The following is a 14,902-nucleotide window of genomic DNA, read 5'->3' on the forward strand; positions in this document are numbered from 1 at the left end:
AACGATTGTTAAAGTTAAAGTTTCGAATGTTAATTTATTCTTAAAGACAATTGATTGAAGTCATTACCTTGACAACGCAAACACACGCTTTTTTTTTTTTATAAAACAAAACCTAAAGTCAATCAATCGAAAAACCAACGTCAAAGCAACAAGACACAATATGTTGTTCTAATAAATAAAAACGTTTTTCATTCTTAAAACTTATATCTGAGTTTTCGAGTACTTATTGTATTAACGATCGCAGGTTTAAATATAGTGAACTATGCGTTACATAGACTCATTTTTCAGATTGAGCTTCATTTATGCTAAATTCAGTTATGGTAATTCTAGTAATCTAAAAACAAATTTCATTTATTTTAAAATATGTAATATTTATTGGAATCAAATAAGTAAATATTTCTTGCATCGCTAGATTCGTATATTCGTTTCTTACGATATGATTACTCTAATACTACTTTTTTGCTATCTAAATTAGTAACATACAAAAAGTCTCTCCATCCATATTTCGTGAAATAATTTTAGGGCTTTTCTCAAATAATACCAAGCGCTTTCTGTTATTACTGACGGCTCTAATAGATATTGCAGATATGTTTCCTGGAAGTATAGTGTAAACTTGTAAGGTCCTTGAGCACCGGCGCCAAATATAGTGTTAATTGTTCATCAATAATCATCCCAAAAACTTTTTTTACATTAGCATACTCATCAATAAGCAATATTCATGAAAATTTGTAAAGTAAATTGTAGACCTGACATTTGAACATTAAATGTGGTACGTTCGGCGCTACAGTTTTAAACAACAGTCACTTTTACTCACTACCGGTAGTGTTGGTACTAAATAATCGAACTAGATATTTTTAGTGATGTTACTACAGTTGCGATTCGCGTCCGTATTCGTCCACATCCATACGTAGCTATGGGACCGGGAGGACTGCAAAGATAGCCCCCGGGTTTTCATGGGAAATTGTTAGCCAAAAAGGGAAAAAGGCATTAATTGCTCTAATTGTCGCTGATGTACGTGGTAATTTCCCATTTGCGATTAATCAAAGGGAAATAGGGGAAAATCGCATTTTTCCGTTTACCTACTCACTAGCTGATTTCTCCAGAATTTATTATTCGATTTTTACGGTTAAGGTCTTAAAATTAAGATTATAATTTCCCACGGCATCCCCCGCATTCACATTAATGCTAAATATTATTAATTTTAAATAAAAATTCATAATAACATTGATGCTTCGAGTGGCGGGAAAACTGTTTCATTTCGTATTTCTACGTTTCGTGGACCAAGAAGCAGAAAGTATTATACCAATGAGTTGGTATTATACACGTCGTATAGACTTTAGTCGGTTTGAATTGTATTGTTGTTAAAAAATATAACATTCTATATAATTAACTGCGTAATAAATAAATGGATATCAAAAAACAAGTTTATTATTTGCGAGTGTACATTATTTTATATTTCTCAAATTCTCTGTTTCTCGAGGCCAGCTTCCAAGTTGGGTAAGTGCGAGATGACGTTATCGAGACACTCGAGCTGCTGAGCGCAATATCTAAAAGTCCTATGACATCGAAGGGTACCTATATAGAATTTAGCCTAATTATCAATGAGATCAAATATAGTGTTACAATTGCGCAAAAAGAGAAAAGAAAGAATTACTGACCAAACCGAACACAAGACATCGATGATAAATGTCAGTACATTTAATGAGAACGATCGGACTGGCAATGGTACCAAATTCACGAATTCCAAATTGAAGTACAGGTTTAATTCGCCCAACTTATAGGTGTGCTCTTTGTACGAGTTTCAACACGTATATAAAATTTATTTAATATAAAATAAAATTATCTTCAGAACGATGATAAAATATTTGATTTGAAATAAATAAAAGTACCTAATACCTATAGCCAACTCCCCGGCTACGCAGTGTATAATACACTCTGCTTCTTGATCCACGAAACGTAAAAATACGGAATAAAACAGTTTTCCCGCCACTCGGGGCATCAATGTTATTATGAATTTTTATTTAAAATTAATAATACCAACGAATATAGACGCTTATAGAAGAGCAGTCCTATGTATAAGGACTCATAGTTCCGCATTAGCCGTGGGATGGCGCGCTCATGTTCCCAAAAGATGATTTTCTGACGAAGGAAGCAAAAAGAGAAAGTAGTCGAAGGAAAATGGGGGAGGGAGCGCCGAGAGTTGCAGCGAAAAAATGGGCCTCCGGCTCGATTTTGAGTTTTCTCGCTGTGCCGACCAAACTCGGATAAACTTTGGTTAATAACGGCCGATTTTCAAAATTCAAAAACGAGATTTATTCTCTTCTCACCCAGAAGTACATAATTTGAATCAAAGTTAACAGAAATGATTGATTCAAAATATCTATTTTTATCATAACGCTTGATTGACCTTTTTGCAGCGTAGGTAATAAAAAGATGACCACAGGTAGGGTCCCGCACAGCAGGGAGTCCGGCGCTCGGGCCGCCGCTCTCAGTTAATTCTCTTACCTGCTGCTAAAAAGGTCAAGCTACAAGAATAACAACAACAAAATCTTGCAACTAACAAATTGTTAACGATTCATTGTTAAAAACTATATTTACTTTGGAAAACATTTTTACTCGATTTTGAATTGTGGAAATACGACCACTTCAGCAAAACTTGATACAAATTTAAAAATTTGCTTAGTTCATAAAATTGAAATAACATAATTCATGACTCTGGATTGCGTTGATTACTAACGGGAGAATTATAAAACATATGGATTACGCGAATTAATTTACGTCAGAAACAGTGTTTTAAATGAATATTGATAGACTACTCATACAGGTACCAGTAATTCATAGAATGGTCATCGCAAATGGATCATGCGATAGAGAATTTTTAAAGGTTTTTTTTCCCCGTGAAACGATTTATTCGATCAAAAAAATGATTAAGACAAGGATTCTGATATTTTTTTGTGACGTGAATATGAATTCAATGTCTAATTATTGCCTACATTTTTCCTTTTTTTTTTTTTTTGTTGTTGTAATGTCGAATAGAAGTGACAATTTTTTTCGTTTCTCACATATGAAAAGCAATACGTTTTTTCGACATCGTTGAAATAGAAACATTAATAGCAATATTTAGACATCGAATTCAAATTTACAATACAATAATACATCAGAATCCATGTCTTGATTATTTTTTTGATCAAACAAATTGTTTTACAAGAAAAAAAAACCTTCAAATCTTTTTAGCGCTCTTAATCTGTATGATATTCTTACTTATACATTTCTTCAGTAATTTTTAATAGAATAAATGGAAAATGTCAATTTTTAAATATAACATGAATAAGATTCGAAGCCTTTTGTTCATAGTTTTACAGAATTAAATGATCAAGTCATATGAAGGATATTTCTCATCAAAAGAAAAACAATAATTAGATCTGTTTAAGATATTTTATTTGCATAGGAATAAATACATCAATATTTGGATTCTATATTATGAGTAACAAATTAAATTACACAACTAGGACTAATTAAATGCCTACTCTCAGCTAATATATATTGTACTGAATGCTGTTTCATGCATTATTTACACTACAATTGATCCAATAATCCAATAACCACTAAGCAATAAATAATTAAGTATTATTCTATGCAGCAAATATTTATACTACAGCTTGATGCAAACATAATATATACACTACTTTACTTTATGCAATCGTGCAGTCATGCAATTATATTATACAAAAAATATTATTTCCAGAGTAAACAACATGCCAAGCTACAAAACATATCATATTTTCACGTAAACTCACATAATATATCTATGTTCATACACACACGCGTCCACACACACAAACACACGTAGAGTGCAAAAATAATTGATTTTTTTACGAAAGTTCTCATTCGTTTGCCCATACACGGGACTTTTTGTTTGGTTTACCGGGATTATCATCATCTAATGGGCGCTTCTTGCCACATTTTTTAGTTTTAGTAGTTAGATTGTCATTACAGTTGTTCACGTCGATTGTCGGTTTGTTAGTTGATTCGTCATTATCTTTGTTACCTTTGTCACTGAACATTTGATTAATCCATTTCAATTTATAATAAATATGAACTTTCGTAAAAAAGTCAATCAAATCGGCACAATGTAATTTGCAAGGTCCATCAGTCAACCAAAAACTACCATGTTTTTCAATTATTGTAGAGGTTATTTTAGTTTTCAAAAATTCTTTAATATTATTTATATGTATATTTAATTCGAAATTTTCTATAAATATTTTATAAGCTGTAAACATGACATCAAGAAATTCATCTGAAGGTACGCATAAATTTCCAAGTTCTACACCACTCGAAACTTTGTAAGCTTTGCAAAATATTAAATAGTCATCCGATGACTCTAGTGTTTGATTACCTCGAATAAATTTATGTTTACAATCCTCGCAGTTAGATTTTTTAAAACATTTATATGCACAATACCCGGCAACATATTTCATGGTTGAACGAGTCATAGGAACTTTCGAATAGTCAATAACTTCAGAAATATCGTTTGAATTTCTGATTGACTTTGGCCCTGCTTTCCGACGCGGTTGCGCTAGTTGAATCTGATATAAATCTACATCTTCATCAACTTCGTTTCCGATCGGCAGACTATCTACGGCTACAATTTCGACATTTTTTTTATCCATGCTCAATAACGCTACTGTGTGATCTTCTAAACAATTTGTATTTGAATTTTTTGATTTACACAAATTTGCTACTATACAATACTGCAAACTGCGTCGGAATTGCATTGCCGTAGGATTTGAATTGCAACCACCCCTATTTCTCAAACATGCAAAAAGATTTTCTAGAGGATCTTGATTCAATCGCGAAGTAATTAAGTATGCGCCACCTTCACCTTTAAACTCTTCATACTGAAGCAACATGCTATTAATCGTTAAAATGAAACCGTTTATGCAAGGCGGCGGAATTTTTGGATCGCGGTACTTCCAAGAATTTACAAATTCAAGAGAATCCCTCAAGCACTGTTCTACTTGTGGATTATTATCGGATAAAGGACGACGAAGAGGATTCGGATCTTTAAGAGTTCTACTATTCAAAGAATCAAACAGATCATTCATTTTTTTTGAGAAAATTGAAAAACCTTTGCAATGAGGGTGAGTTAATGCATTATGCTCCATACCGTTTTTTAATGCACTAGAAACCGTATTGCTGAAAACTTTAGCAGCTAAAGAAACATTCAATTTATCAAACGCGTTTGGATATACATGTTTAAATGTGAGGTTGGGAACTGATTTAACCGGCCTATTTTTTTCAAGTTCATAAAGTTCTCTAACAGGACCCCATGAAATCGGGATATCACCAAAACCTGTAATATTCCCATTTAAAACCATATTACGAGTACATTTTAACAAGTGAGGACCGTCCCAATTGAAAAATATTTTTCTAAATTTAAAAAGTAAATAGGGGGTTTTATCTGAAATTCCTAATAACTTTACAGCCGATTGATTCGGAGTACCGAGATCACATACCATTGATTTAACAATAAACCCCATATCCTCCACCATGTTCAAAGCATGCTTAATAATTGACTGTAAACTTCCCCCAGGAACCTGATTGTGAGAAAGATAATAAGCAATCGGCTGTCGCCAGTCATGCTGTCTACCCCTTACCATAAATACCAGAGCATGCGTCGCTACATTCGTATTGCGTATCCCATCACCAAAATCCTGCAAACCTTCTACACAATCTTTTTTTACATTATATTCTAACCATTTTTTAATACTCATCTCATCCCACATAAGCACACATTGACGTTCTTTCACAGTCATACCATGCGATTTAACTTTCAAAATATCAGTTAAATTATCACACGAATCCGGTTGTAAATCTAATTCATTCACCCATGCCCTTATCTTAGATACGCAAGGTAAAGCGGAATGCACTTCATCTCGTAAAAAACAATAAGCTTTTGGCGATTTATAAAAAAGTCTAATAGCAAACTGCTTCTCAGCATTAGTCCACGGGGACTTTTTGTTATGAAGAACTTGCATGTTAAAAAAATTCTGAATATTTTGATGTAAAGAATCTAATTTTTGTTTAAGGTTTTCAGCATCTTTAACATTAACTAATCTGTGTTGTAATTTTTCAATAATATTTAATTGCGATTTTACTGTAGATTTTAATTTTTTATTTTCGGATAGCAATTGTGCATTTCGCTTTAATAATTTTTCTACTACATCAGCATGCTCTTTACGCGGGACAGTATGAAGATTAGTATTTAAACTAACCATAGGAATTTCAGTTGAAATTGGAACGAGATCAGGTAAATTAGGATCTGTTAAATATTTATCAAAATTAGAAGGGGCATCAATAGGACTATCATACGAAGAAACAACACGATCATTCTCATTCTCATCATAATATTTTGGAACAGATGTAGGTTTCAAAATTTTCTTACCTTGTTTACCAATGTACAGGATGTCAGAGTTAACAAACCCACACAGCATGAATTAATTCTAAAATAATTCAAAATTAATTCATGAAATAATATAATTATTTTAGAATTAATTCAATGAATTAATTCTGTATTAATTTTATGTCCTTTTTTTTTCCTTTAGAAATATAACGAATATTATTACTACATTAATTGACTAAAATAATTTTCAAATATTACATGCATTTTAGAAGAATTATTTTATGAAATATTAACGTAATAGTTTTGAAATTATTACAGTTAGAATATTTTGAATTGTTTCAAAATTAATGTTTAAAATTAATATTGAAGAAATAAACAGCGGACATAAAATTAATACAGAATTGATTCACTGAAATAATTTTCAAATATTACATGCATTTTAGAAGAATTATTTTATGAAATATTATCATAATAATTTTGAAATCATTACAGTAAGAATGTTTTGAATTGTTTCAAAATTAATTTTCAAAATGATACTTAAGTAATAAAAAGCTGGCGTAAAATTAATACAGAATTGATTCACTGAAATAATTTTAAAAGATTATATCCATTTCACAAGAATTATTTTATAAAATACTATCTAATTACTTTTAGAATTATTATAAAAAATATTTAAAATTATATAACACAACTAGATATACTATAAATAAATTATTTACTGAATATATAAGTAAAATTTTAAAAATTATTAAAAGTGCTATATTTTATATAATTATGGAAGAACACGAAATAAAATAATTGATAAACGTACAGTACTTTATTTAATGTTTACTTTAATATTATCTAGTATATGGTGTAACGGGGTTTCTTACCGTTTAATTATTTTTATTCGCGCGAGTTTATTGAAAGGCGAATGTAATCATCTATGCTTAATACATAATCCGGAGAGCATGGAGAAACAGGTGTCAGTCAACCAATAGATCTACTAATCTAAGAAAATGAGTGGAAGCAATATGGAATAAGCGAGTCGAAAGCACTTGTTAATAACACGAACAGAATCTTTTATTGTCTATCAAATATTACACTGGATCGGCCCGCGAGTTTATGTTGACATCAGCGCTCGCTCATCGAGGACACACAGTGTCGGGACACTCGCTGCTCTTTGTTAACAGAGCTATTGCATGCACGCTTCGAACACGAGAAATTAATTGTTATATATGCAACCACGATCGCGAGATTAAGCTGGCCAGCTTACCTTTGTTTTGCGGACGCTCGAAGATGACACCAATAAGTCGCACTCGGAAAAGGTCTATTGTTTGTTTGTGTTGCGAGTCGCGAACTTAAAAGCACGTGGCTTCGCCCTCGATGGCGAAATCTCACGCACGCACTAGCGTTATCACCGCGCACGGCGCCTTTGTCTGCTGGTTCAAGCCTTCGCCCTTGTGAGCTGCACGGCACCTCGGCTGCGACGATCTCTGGAACTCAGGTCTTGGTGCTCTGCGAACGGAATTCTGCTCCGATAACTCGGGAAGTGACAGCTGGTCTCGTACACACCGGCGAACTCGTTGATCGTCAAAGCTTCACTGGTTCAATTTCAATCGCGCGCGTTCCGTCTGCTCGCGTGCCGAATTCTTTCGTTACGTTTTTCGTCTCCCCGGTAGGTGCTGCCTCCGCAGACAGCAATTAGGTTATATTATTAGCGCTAATTTGACGTTTACCGTCACAATGGATATATATTAGATATACATTATAAATATTACATAAAGCAGATTTCTTATCGAATTTTCACATTGAATTTCTTTCAATTTTAACGAATAATAATAAAAAATGGAAGTGCTTAACGCAATGCTAGGGGTTTAAATAATCCTGAATTAAAATTCCCTTAAGGAGATATGAAACGCCCCTGATAACACCTCGAAGAAATTAAGATTTGGTGCTGCTTGATCAAATTTTGAAAGAACCACTCTATAGAATTATGTGAAATTTGAACTGAGTAATTCTTGGACATATATCTACACCCTAAAAAAGCGTTTTTATTTTTAATCTAACTTTGATTCTGCAATATTTCAAGTTCTGTAAATGCCGGTAAGGTAGGTACTTTCATGAACGTTTCATATGCTCAGTAATGCGTACAAAAGCTTTTTTACGAGATTAAAACCTATAATATTTCTTGGATTATTGGTACGTTAATTTGTAAATTAATTAGTGCATTTTTACAAAAATCATATCAAGAATTAATTCAGAAATAATTTTGAATTATTTTCTGAAATAATTCGGGTGAATCGAAATTTTGCATTTTCATTTAATTCAAAAATTAATTCAGAATTAATTCAGAATCATTCCTTCCGTTAATTTCGAAATTAAAACCTATAATATTTCTTTGATTATCGGTACGTTAATTCGTAAATTAATTAGTGCATTTTTACAAAAATCATATCACGAATTAATCCAGAAATAATTTTATATTAATTTCTGAAATAATTCAGGTAAATCAAAATTTTCCATTTTAATATAATGAAAGAATTAATGTATTGTTACGTTTAAACTTAAAGACTTAGACTTTACTTTATTAATTTTAAAAAGTGTTTACAAACAGATAACCAAGTGTTAACTAACTATTCTGTGTTTTCTATCACAAACATAAACAAACAACATATACAAATTAATGTTGCTGCGGATACATATTCAAATAAGAACTATTCGAAAGATGCACTCGTAACAAAATAATTAAGTTATAATTATATCTTGCGTTAATTTGTAACTTTAAACCTATAATTTTTCTTGGACTAATTCAACATTAATCCGTGAATTAATGTGTATATTTGTACAAAAATCATATCACGAATTAATTCAGAAATAATTTTGAATTATTTTCTGAAATAATTCGGGTGAATCGAAATTTTGCATTTTCATATAATTTAAGAATTAATTTTAAATGAATTCAGAATCATTTGTTGCGTTAATTTCGAGATTAAAACCTATAATATTTCTTGGATTAATTCAACATTAATGAATGATTTAATTTATGTATTTTTACAAAAATTATATCACGAAATAATTTTGAAATAGTTTTAAATTATTTCAAGATATAATTTTAGTTTTATGTTGTAAATTAATTCATGGTTCCTTTCAAAATCCTTTCTAAATTAATTCATGTATTAATTTGTTTATTTTTACAGGAATCATTACCTGAATTATTTTTAATAGAATTTTAGAATATTTCTTTGTAATATTTCATGTATTAATTAAGAAATAATTTTATTTTCTTAGAAAATTATTTTTATATTAATTCTTTGCGTTAATTCAAGAATTAATTCAGTGAATTAATTCATGCTCTGTGGGAAATGTTTGAAGCAAACAATTTTGCAGTGTAGCTTATCTCGGCTAAGATCCCTCAAACTTTCATTTCCCGAACGATTTATCCACTCCTCAGCACTAAAAAGACATTAAAATCATTATTAGAAGAGAAAACTGCCAAGAATGGTTTCTTTTATTTAAACAAATTTAATCAGCAAACAGAACAAAACTATGAAAAATCCCAAGTATCTTATAATTTTTATTTTGAAATAGACATTTTCCAATTATCCATATTCAAATCATTGGGTACAATTGTAAATTGGAAAAACAAGAAATTCAATAAACAAATATTCAAAAATTATACTTACATATCTTCTTCCTTTGGAAACCGGTGGTAAGATAAATCAGGACATTTACTTTTTGAATTGGAACACCTTAGAAAAGCACAAACACTTCTAGACATTTTATTTTATGATAAACGCGTATCTCAACGAGTAGAAATCGAAACTTACAAAAATCACACGCTTAGATTTCTGGAAAAATAGTTGCTTCTTCAAAAACGAACAAGCGACTACTGAAAATCTGGTCTTGGTAGAAAACTCAAAAAGCAAAGAGTGGGATATTATTTTCATGTTCAGAGATGTAAAGCCAGCGTTGTTGGCTTATAACAAGTGCAATAAAATCGAGCGAGAGATAGAGCTGGGAGTGAGGCGCCAAAAACTGGGAAAAACCATGCGAGAGCGAGCGAGAGAAGGCTAGGGTGCTCGGCTGGTTGGCGCTGGAATAGGGCAGCCCGTTTGAAAATATACTCAAAAAAAATTAAATCAAGATATGCAGAAGGTTTAGATCTAACAAAAACAAAAAGATTAAAGTAAAAAATGTTAAAAACAAAAAAATTACAGCGAAAAAGCAAATTTTTTAGAAAAAAGCGAAAACAAAGCTTCCTTTCCCAAGGCCCAAGGAAGCAAAAGCCAGCATGAAAAACGATTAAAAAGATCTTATTCGTTGAAATGGCGTCGAACAATATTTTTTTTAAATAAAGTACCATACATGAAGAAACGATTAAAAAGATCTTATTCGTTGAAATGGCGTCGAAAAATATTTTTTTTTAAATAAAGTACCATACATTAAGAAATGTAACACTGTAAAAAAATTGAATAAAACACGACATAAAACTTTTAACAAAACCCTTCGAATCTTATTAATTCCACTTTTGGAATAGATAGGTTCGATTATTCAGTTTTCACCTCTTAAAAAAATCGTATATTTATCGCTAAGTCATTCAGATCAACAGCGCTAGTATGAAAAAAATTAATCTTATCAATTGAAAAGGCGATGAATGGCATCTTCTCATAATGACTGCGTTTGGTTAAAATAGTCGGATTTTTTTGGTTCGAAAACGAGAATAAATGTGTTCTGCTTGAGATTTGTTTTTTGGTTTTTTTAATTGAAAAATAATTGTTAACTAAAAAATTGTTTATCCGTAGCTCAATAGCTCAACCATTCCAGAAGCAGGTAAGAGGATTATCTCGGAGTGTCTGGGCAAGCGGCGGGCACCCCGCTGCGTCCGGGTTCCGCCCTTTTTACCTGTGCTCGAGAAAGGTCAATTAAGAAGTTGACAAATAATTGATTCATAAAATTGATCATTTTTGGTGAATAGAGTATGAAGCAATCGACTCTATATAGAAACACAATCATTCTCGTTTTTGAATCATAAAAATCCGACTATTGGAACCGAACTTGCTTACTATCTGCTGATGTTAGTCAGGCTTGTTAGTCAGCGTGAACCGAGGTGTATACTTTGGTACTCAAAGTATTGGGCCGACCTATGACGCACTATAGCAGCGACGGTGGCGCCAACTGGTAGCTGACTAACAGAACTAAAGGGTCTGTTAGTCAGCTCCTGAACTGACCCCCCATAAGCAATACTCTTCTATAAGCGTCTATATTCGTTGATAATACTTAGCATTAATGTGAATATGGGGGGGGGGGGTGGCGTGGGAAATTATAATCTTAATTTTAAGACCTTAACCGTAAAAATCGAATAATAATTTCTGGAGAAATCGGCTAATGAGTAGGTAAACGGAAAAATGCGATTTTCCCCTATTTCCCGTTGATTAATCGTAAATAGGAAATTACCACGTACATCAGCGACAATTAGAGCAATTAATGCCGTTTTCCCTTTTTGGCTAACAATTTCCCATGAAAACCCGGGGGCTATCTTTGCAGTCCTGGGAACGGGGCCTTAGGCCTTCGCCACATATGCGCATACGCGCGCGTACGAGGGCGTACAAACGCGTACAAATCGCTAAAAATTTTGATAGTGCCAACAACCTTCAATAATATAGCATTATGATAAGTTTGTTCCGGGAGTAAGTGTGTTCGTTTGGGGTATGCGAGGAATAGTAGTAACTTTCTGTTGTTGGCACTATCAAAATTTTTAGCGATTTGTACGCGTTTGTACGCCCTCGTACGCGCGCGTATGCGCATATGTGGCGAGGGCCTTACGCTGAGCATGCTTTGGAATTATTCTTATTATTTTATATTACAAATTGATAATCTGATATTTGAAGGTGTAAGTTTGATTAATTGTTGTTATGTAAAATCTTTATTCAAAGAGTAGGATAAATGTTCAATAGTAATTTGATCCTCATAGTTAAAAAGAACTATAGAAATTGTTTATAGCAGTTTTCGATATGATGAATCATGAATTTTGAATACGCAGAACTGTCTTATTAATACGCGTTTTCCACTGTGATAAGTGTTTTGTAAAGAAAATTGAAAAACCCACCTTTGAACAAAGTGATTTGCATTAAGTATGTTAATCAATATGACAAGAAATGTAAAAGAAAGATGAAAGCGCGCGAAGCACGTCCGATGTCCCTAGTAATTTTAAAATATATAATATTATACCCATCCAGTATGACACAATACCAACAGCAGTTAATAAGTATAAATTTATTTTAATTAAATTAACCATTCTCATTAGAAATTAAATTAACTGAATCTTTTTAGTGTTCCAGAGATGCGTTTAAATTAGATAAATATGACCTTAATGTACATAGACGCAATTATAATTAACGATTCTAGAATTACATAAATTCAAATAGTATATATTTCTTTTATAATCTGAATAAATACATAGTTAAAAGCCCATTTGTAACAGAATTTATAAAGTAATGAAATTACAATTAAATTTTATATTTTTGTGAATTTGGTCAACCTCGAAAACTTTAAAAATGATATATAATTACAAAAAAATAATAATAATCTGTTAACGAAAACCTATTTATTGTCCCTTATTTTCTAAAAGTAATAGTAATATGCACTCTTCAGTTATTAGTTTTGTTATCTAATTTCGAAGTTTAAGATAATTTTGGAAGACATGTTTTTCAAGGAATTTTTATTGTCATAAATATTATAAGTTATAAAAAATGTATTACCAAGAATGCTTTTTACTAATATTATGTAACAATTGATTCATAATCAGGATATTTTGCTACAATTTTACATAAAAAACAGGAAGAACAAAACATTTTTAATAACTACTCTTTTTTTTATCGCGATTTAAAAATCGGTATTAATTTTAAACGATGAAATCAAAATCCAAATTGAGTTATGTTTTGATTTTTAGAGCTTTTTGTTTGCGGCAGAAATTTCACTTTCATAAAAGTCACAATGTCTCGTGAAAATTAACAACAAACTGTCATCTACCATTCTAGTATTCTGAATTTTCGTTACATAAAATTCTACAAAATCACCTATGTCTTTGTAAGTTGCGATACAAGTATAGTAAAAATATATGATTTTCTACTTTTATAGCTTTTATGGCTTTATGGGTGTTGCGTCTTATAAAAGTTATTTTTTAACTTCAATTTTGTATATTATCTATAAAATTTATAATATTAAAATTATATATTTTCAAGACGGAGTGTAAACAAGCGATTTAAAACATCAATATTACTCCCGATTCAATTGATCACGCTTTTACGTATTTATAAATTCACTTGAATAAATTACATCTACATTAAAAAAATTATATCGCAATCAGACATGAAATATCTTTAAAATAATTCAATATTGTTCAACTTATCAGCTACGTTCTATAATCTGTTATGAAATCGATTACGTTTGTATTTTTATACTGATGCGCAATCAACCAGATATCAGTGCGCACATTATAGATGCATAAGAATAAAATAGAGCTTTTTCGAACGTGTAAATTATTGTAATTGTTCGCGACACGTGCGCTTCATGTGCGCAATAGTCCCAGAGCTGAGAGTATTCGCAGCATGTGCGCCTCGCGTGTGCATCAGCACCGGGTTAAAAGATAATGCCCAGTTGAGACTCTCTCGACTCTTATCCTTCGGCACGCGTACGAAACCTGAAACCTTCGCTCGTTCGCTCTGCTCAGGTTTCGTATGTACCGGAAAGAGTGGCGGCGCCCTAATTAGACCGCGCTTAGGTAGCCAGCTATCTTTTAGGGATCGCATCCCTTTCTAGTCGCTCTGACTGGCTCCCCTCCCTTCGAGGCCTTACGAGCTGAGGGCGCTTCCCTCTTTTTCTTGAAAGGTATATAAGTGTGGGTCTGTCTGTCTTCGAGACTTATTCTTCTCGTGTCCGAGTTCTAGTTGTCGCATTCGCACTGCGATAACCGAGTGTTTTTCCGAACTCTGCTATTCCAACGCGCTCGTAAAAAACTTTGTAACGCGGATTCATCGTGACAATAATTGTAATTGCAAACACCAAAGTTACTTGTGAGTGGGTGTGTGGTGGTGGTGCGATCACTGCTTAATCGAATCCTGGTTCAACGACGCGAGGGCTACTCGGCGATACGGGCCTAGCCGAGGATAGGTGCACTATCCTCTGAGGTGTCTCTGCCACTCGAGCAGCGCTGTCACATTGGACAGACCGGCTCACTTCGCCTATAAGGGCAACGTAGCAAAGGCTGTGCCCTCGTCCAAGACGTTGGTGCTGCGGGGCCCTAGGAGGGACTGCGTTTATTCACACTACATTACAAGTGTAAACCGCTCTGAGAACGGTGCCGCGCGTCGAGACTCCAGAGGAACTGTGAGCGGTAGTGCTTGTCGTTGTTTTTATGTGTAATTTTTGGAGGCGTGGAAAGGGAAAAGACAAATATAAAAAATGTAAGGAAAAATGGGTTTTCCCCGGGACGTGCAAGAAATAAAAGGAAGTTCAGGG

The sequence above is a fragment of the Phymastichus coffea genome, unplaced genomic scaffold (assembly GCF_024137745.1).
Source record: "Phymastichus coffea isolate CEN01 unplaced genomic scaffold, Cenicafe_Pcof_1.1 PCOF00040, whole genome shotgun sequence".
Taxonomy (NCBI): Eukaryota; Metazoa; Arthropoda; class Insecta; order Hymenoptera; family Eulophidae; genus Phymastichus; species Phymastichus coffea.